Source organism: Nelumbo lutea, chromosome 4 (assembly GCF_056320005.1).
Source record: "Nelumbo lutea isolate HS-2025 chromosome 4, American lotus-T2T, whole genome shotgun sequence".
Lineage (NCBI taxonomy): Eukaryota > Viridiplantae > Streptophyta > Magnoliopsida > Proteales > Nelumbonaceae > Nelumbo > Nelumbo lutea.
In genome coordinates, this window is record NC_142687.1 from 30,893,748 (window position 1) to 30,900,801 (window position 7,054).

The 7,054-nt window shown below is 40.0% G+C and overlaps 1 pseudogene across 1 annotated transcript; it reads left to right on the top strand.

Moving 5' to 3' along the window:
* The first annotated feature begins 1,990 nt into the window (after positions 1-1,990).
* LOC148854964 (cysteine proteinase inhibitor 12-like) lies at positions 1,991-4,708 on the top strand (annotated as a pseudogene). The gene is made up of 4 exons (XR_016112229.1): positions 1,991-2,079; positions 2,167-2,368; positions 4,169-4,314; positions 4,431-4,708. The product of XR_016112229.1 is annotated as a cysteine proteinase inhibitor 12-like (transcript).
* Positions 4,709-7,054: the final 2,346 nt, after the last annotated feature.

Consider the following 7,054-nt stretch of genomic DNA (forward strand, 5'->3'; position numbering starts at 1 on the left):
ATTCATCATTTGACCTGTTCTCAGGAGAGGATGGTGGAGCTCCCTAGTGAAGAGCTACCTGGTGACGAGTTCCCTGGTGGTGAGCTACCTGGTGACGACCTCCCTGGTGGTGAGCTACCTGGTGACGAGCACCCTGGCGGTGAGCTACCTAGTGATGAGCTCCCTAGCGGTGAGCTACCTGGTGATGAGCTCCCTGGTGGTGAGCTACTTGGTGACGAGCTCCCTAGCTGTGAGCTACTTGGGTGGACTTGTCATTTGACCTGCCCCTAGGCGCCTGTAACTCAGGGGATGGTGGAGCTCCCTGGTGTAGCGCAACCCGACTACCCTCTGCATGAGGTGATCTCCTCTCCTTTGTAGGCGACGGGAGCTGAGGAACCTGCGAGAACTGAATCAGAAGACCCGGGGGTATTTTCCCGGCGGGGACTCTCCAATGCCTAAGTTAGCATTCTGATTGTAGGGAGCTTGAAGAGAAATGAGAGAGCTAGAGAGCAAGGATTACCTCCATTTTTTCATTCTCTCCCCTTGTCTTTGGGGGTCAGAGTCCTTATATAGTGGTGTCCTGTCAAATCAGGCGTAACAACCTCTATCAAGTCAGGTGTAACCGTCTCTGTCTCTCTGCCACAGTCGTTACTGCCAAAGCTGAGGTGGCGGGTGAAGGCGGCTGCTGCAAAGTACAACTTTGCCAGTCAAGGGACAACTCTCAGGACTGGTAGGCACGGCACCGCCTAGCGAGAGACATGGGCGCAGGTCTCTGGATCTGTCAGGTATGGTTGTCAGGCAGGAGATCTTCCTGCGATACGCCAAGCTGCCCCTAAGTGCTGAGCTACCTATGCTGAGCTACCTGTAGGTGCCGAGCTGCCCCTAAGTGGTGAGCTCTTCGTAAGACGCCAGGCTGCCTACGAAATGGCCAGCTACCTGTGGCGAGCTGCCTATGTCGAGCTGCCCCTAACTATACCAAGCTCCCCGAGCTATGCCGAACTGCTTGTGGCGAGCTCTGTAGAGCTGCCCGAGCTTTCCGAGTTGCTCAGTTGTCAAGAGGCTACACTTGGTTTGCATGAGGTACCAGATGTCACAATTTCATTAGAGGGCCAAATCCACCCTCATCAGAAATGTTGGCCACTTTTCCAAGCTCATTACACGCCAACCTTCGAAAGAGCCACTGCACGGCTCACTATCACTAGTCCAAGAGGAAAGGAACCTATTTTCTAGATCGAGAGCAGCCTTCATCTCCATGAGCGTGTTGAGCTTTGGGTTCCACAAGCTAGTCTCAAACTAGAGAATGCAAAGAAAGCGAGAACACAAAGGAGAGAAGCCAACAAACCCATCTCTAGTTCACACCAAAGACACCAAGAAAGGTAACCAGGGCAAAACAGCCATATCCTTGCCATGCTTTGCCCTAGTTGAAGCAAGAAACAGAGAGAGGGCAAATCAGGGCAAAACGGAGCTTGAAGCAAAGGAAAGGTAACTATCAAAAACCATTCAAGGCAGCTGTCGTTCAAAGATATGACCGTTTAAATGCATTACCATCGTTCAACATGTCGGAAAAGTGGCTAAAGATATGACCGTTGGAATGCCTGGAGGTAGATGTGAGAAGACGAAGGAGCTTCCGCTCTGACAAGGCCCGATATTTTTTCCCATATGTGTCTTCCATTTTCCTTTTCTCAATGGGGTCGCATTGATTTGGTGCAGCTCTGAATTCTTATTTTTGGTATCCGGCATCCTACTCTTTTTTCATCCCATCCCTCTATTTCCCCCAAAACAAATAAAGGAAAAAATGAATATTCTAATGAAACTTGAGCAAAAATATTCCTTTTTTCCCATCTTCATCCCGCAAACCAAACAGAAAAAATGGGCAAGAATGAATGAGATGTAGGTGTTTGGCTATTCATTTCTTGTCGTAGGACTCATTCTTTCCATAATGAAATTTGGGTCTCAACAAAAATTTAACATATTTTATGGCATGAAATTTTTTCGTGCCCCATCCTACCAATTCTTTTTTTTTTTTCGTTCGAGTTTGAAACTTGAGTCCTCTCGACTGAAGTCACTGAACCCTCGTCCCTCTCTCTCTCTCTATACAAGGTAAAACTAATCATCTCCTCTCTCTGTACAAGAAAATAATTATTTTACTTATTAATTTTTTGTTTGTTTGATAATTGCATGGGGTAGAATGCGTTGATGGAGTTTGCAAGGATTGTGAAGGCGAAGGAGCAGGCGGTTGCTGGTACTCTACACCATCTGACTCTGGAAGTGATTGAGGCTAAGAAAATTTATGAAGCCAATGTGTGGGTGAAGCCACGGTTAAACTTCAAGGAGCTGCAGGAATTCATGCCAGTTGGAGATGCCTCCATGTTCATTGACTCTAGGCGAGGTAAATGATCTTGGAATCTCTCTTTGCCCTTGAACTTTGAAGCAATATTGAGTCCTGATTTTAAGGAGATCATTGACTCTAGAATCGTATATACATATTTTACATTTAGCTTGTTAGGGATTATCGGAATTAATTATGGGTTTGGATGTGATTGAGAATGCATGTCTTCTGTAATCATGGTTTCTGGGATTTTTAATCCATCAAATATACAGGGCAGGGAATAGATTGTGTTGATTGGGAAGAAATGATATCTCTGTTATTGTGCTTGAGTGGGTCTTCTTCGGAGATTTTGTAGGCTTCAAGTATCTGGTGGATCCCTGTATTAGAGGTGCTAGAATTGTTGGAGTCAATATTATTGAAACCAAATTGGATCATGAAATCACGAACAGGAGAAGTTTGAGCCAAAGTGAAAAGATTTGACTTTTTAATTTGATGCAAGATCATGAAATATACATATAGGAGTGTTATTAAACCTTCTATCTCTGTTGTTGATGACATAATATGATTATTACTAATAATCTAACAAAATTGCTGCATAAATTTAGTTTGGTTTTAAATGCAAACAAATACTTGATGTAGGCAACTCCTTGACCAATTAGACAGATCATGTTATAAGTTTACAAGTATAAAATCCATATCACCAACTAAAAGTTTGAATTTGTTGAGAGGTAAAAGAAAATAAATAAAACTTGATAAATGGATATTGTTGAGTCAATTCTCAATACATTAGCAACCATATTATCTTCCATCTATATCTTTATTCTCTTTCTTGGTTGTTCTATTTTTGTTTTGTTTTTTTCCTGCTTTGATCTTTAATGATAATGTCTTAACATCTCCTTTGAATTTCCTTTATTTGCCGATATAGCATTTTAATACAAAAAAAAAAAAAAAAGATTCTATTAGTCTCCAGAACCATAACTGTTCCTTGCAGGTTTCTTATGCTATTTAATTTGGGTAGATGTTTATCGGTCCAAGTCTCCGATACTCAAAAATGCCTTTCTAAAAAAATTAATTATTATTAAGAGAGTGTTATATAATCAATCTAAAAGGGAAGCACAGACTTGGGCACAATTTAGAATTATGCAAAAAAGTAATGGCAATTCAATGAGCACTCATTAAGTCATTTTTGCCCTACCATGTTTTTCACTCATTGGCTTGATTTTTAAGACAACAAGATAAACCGTTAAGTTTTTCTATTTTCAAGAAGGTGAGTGACAAAGTAGTCACCTAGTTTGTATTAAATCTTTGGGCTTTGAACATGATTCATCTTTCACATGCAAAATACAATACTTTTCTTTTTCTGATATGAAGGAAAGAAATTGATCGACTTATTAATGCATGTTTCAACCCCATTTGCATTGTTTTGGGGATTTTTTACTTTTTACATGATTTCTCCCCCCCCTTATTGAAGGGTAATTGGTATTTTGCTATTTGTACATAAAAGCTCCACCCATGGGAACTTCTATCATGTGGGATTTGGAAATACAAGATATCCAGATTGTGTTATGTGCCTGAACCTGAAAACATAATTAAGTTTCTTTCTTCTTTTACCTGTGTTGTAATTGCATGTTCAAATTTTTCAGGAGGACAAGAATACGAAATATTCACATTCTTTTAGAATCATGCTTAACCTAGACTAACCTCTTCCCATTAAACTATTTACCCTTCAACATCCAAAGCATTCCCAAGCCACTAGAGCCGATAATGTACATGTAACAGGCCATGTTAGGGGGTCGTGTTTAAGTAAATTTGGGCCAAATATTTCCTAGTAGTAATTATTGGCCAGTCATGTAAATCTAGATGGCCATGGACCAGGATGGAGGGAAGTGCCAGCACATGATCCTATTATCCAAGATGCAACAAATCATGCTGTGAAAACTATCCAGTAGAGGTCAAACTCGTTGGCCCCTTACGAACTGCTGGAGGTCCTTCATGCAAAGGCAAAGGTCGACATCTTCTATTATTAGCTATTTAACTCTTGGCATGGGAATTGCATGCATATTTGCAACTTCCATAGTTTGGGAAGATAGATAAATGACCTTATTGTTTGTGATTCATGCAGGTAATTGAAGAAGTGGCAAAGCTCAATTTGCTTCTCAAGGTCAAGAGGGGAAATGAGGAAGAAAAATTTAAGGTTGAAGTACATAAGAATGTTGAAGCTATCTTTCATTTGAATCTGATAGAGAAAAATCACACATGAGTCATGACTCTACAGATGAAAGAACTGTGTATTGCTTGAATAATGTTTACATGTTACATAGATAAGAAATATAGCCTATTATAGATGTTGTCTTGGATGCTTCTTTTCTCTTATTTTCAAATTTGAATATGTTGGGCATACATTTGGGCCTTATCTATTTGTATCACCTTGATGAGAGAGAATTGGAACTGCAGCTGACCTATATGATTATGACAACAATTTTGTCATTCGACAGTTGTGGTTCCTCTATGGTGCTTTGGTGCATACAACATGGGGGAACAACTTGGGCATGGGGTTTTAGGTCTGTGGGCTGGCATGACCATATATATATATTATAATTATATAATAATAAAGTATATAAAATATTAATAAAAAATATAAAATAAACAATTGTTTTTAATTTTATTATACTAATTTATTTAATTATTGCATATATAAGCAATTGTATACATCAAAATTCATATAAAATTAAAATTTTAAGTTTTTTTTAATTTTTTTAAATAAATAGCTTTGGCCCGCGGCATGGCATGTGCCCACATGAGCTTGGGCCATGGGACATGCCAAGCCGACCCTCCAAGTTATCCCAGGGGAGGGCGGCATGGCACAACCCGCACTTTACGTGGACCCGATATGGCACGTTTTACACCTCTAACCCTTATATTATTATTTTGATTAATAAAAAAAATGAATGAGAATGAAATTTGTAACTAAATAGGTTACAAATTTTACTCTCATTCTTGACGTAAAAATAATAATTTTGGAAAAAAAGCATTTGGTTCGTAGCAATATTTTCTTGTTCTTCCCATTTTTACTCATTTTTCCATCTTGGAATTTCATCTTGGGTAAGAATGAGAAACAATGAGAATCGAACCAAACATGACCTGAGTATGAAATTAAATGTTCATGAAAACAAAAGGGTTGGGATGGTTACAGATACAAACGGATCGAATGATATTCGATTCAAGGTATATTCGAATCCAATCTAATAATATAGATCCAATTCGATCCATAGTTGTGTAGGGGTGATTTGAATTTGATCCGATCCCATTACTCGATTCAGTCCAATCTGAAAATCCTTTTACAAAATAGGATCAGATTTAGAATCAGATTGGATCATGATCTAATCCAGTTACACCCTGTCAAAGATAGATTGACCATATAATTATAACCCCCCCCCCCCGATAATTCCACAATTATGAATTACCCTACACCTTTCATTTGTGATAAACACTTTCTTCTTCGAGTTTCATCAGTTAACTTCAAAAAATATTTTCATTTAGATGCTTACATTTTTTAAATCTCTAAATTATTTTTCCTTATTTATCTAGATGATTTATATTTAATTAGTTTTCTAAATATAATATTGAAGTCATCTCAGTTGTTCTAATAAATCCTTGTAGATTTTTGTATGAATTTAACATTTAGGTGAAATATTAGATGTTTCATTCTAATAGATTTAAATTTTAAGGTTTCATCTGTTTTTTCTTAATTTAGCGATGACAATTGGGTAGTTGGTTTGGTTTGGGTTGGGTTGAGCTCAACCCATTTAACCTGCCAACCCATTAATGACTCAGTTATATAAAATTAAATGGGTTGGGTTCAACCCTAACCCGCCTTCACCCATTCCAACCCATCGAAATCCATTAATCTTATATTTATGCACTTAAAAGTAAAAACTAACTCTCTTTTGATAAATAAGTTGGTCATAGCTTGGTGGTCATGGAAGCTATTGTTTATATAAGTGATGGAGGTTCAAATCACATTGCATGCATGATGTAACAGTTTCTGGTCACGTATCATTTTTTTTTCTAACTACCTCGTCATCTCGTCTGCTCCCAGGTGCCAATGACTCAGAGGCTGAAGTGGAGCTCCCTGGTGTCGCGCAACCCGGCTGCTCCCTACAGGAGATGATCTGCTCATCTTTGTAGACGGTGGGAACTAGTTGCCTGCAAGAACTAAATCAGAGAACCCGGGGCGGCTTACCCGGCGGGTCACTCCGATGGTTAAGTTAGCACACAGTAGTGAGCTGAAAATGATATTAGAGAAATGAGAGAGCTAGAGAGCAGGGGTTACCCAAACACACCTCTTTTTTGCCTCCCCTCGCCCCTAGGGGTGAGGTCTTTATATACTGGAGTCCTCGTGGGTTTGGTGGAGCAGTTCCTGGGTTCCTGTTGTGATGGGACCTGCTTTCGTGTTAGGTGGGGTTAAAGCCACCAACCGGTAAGGTTGCCCATCTCCGTCTGAATCGGGGAGTGGGTGAGCTCCTTGGGGTTGTCATGCGGTGGTTAGTCTGACTAATAAGCGAGCTATGTGTAAGGTGCCAGGCTGTATGATGATGAGCTGCCTAGTGGCAAGCTGCCTGTAAGTGCTGCATGGTGGCAAGTTGCCTAGTGGCGAGCTACCTGTAAGTGCTGCATGGTGGTGAGCTGCCTGTAAGTGCTGCATGGTGGTGAGCTGCCTAGTGGCGAGCTGCCTGTAAGTGTTGC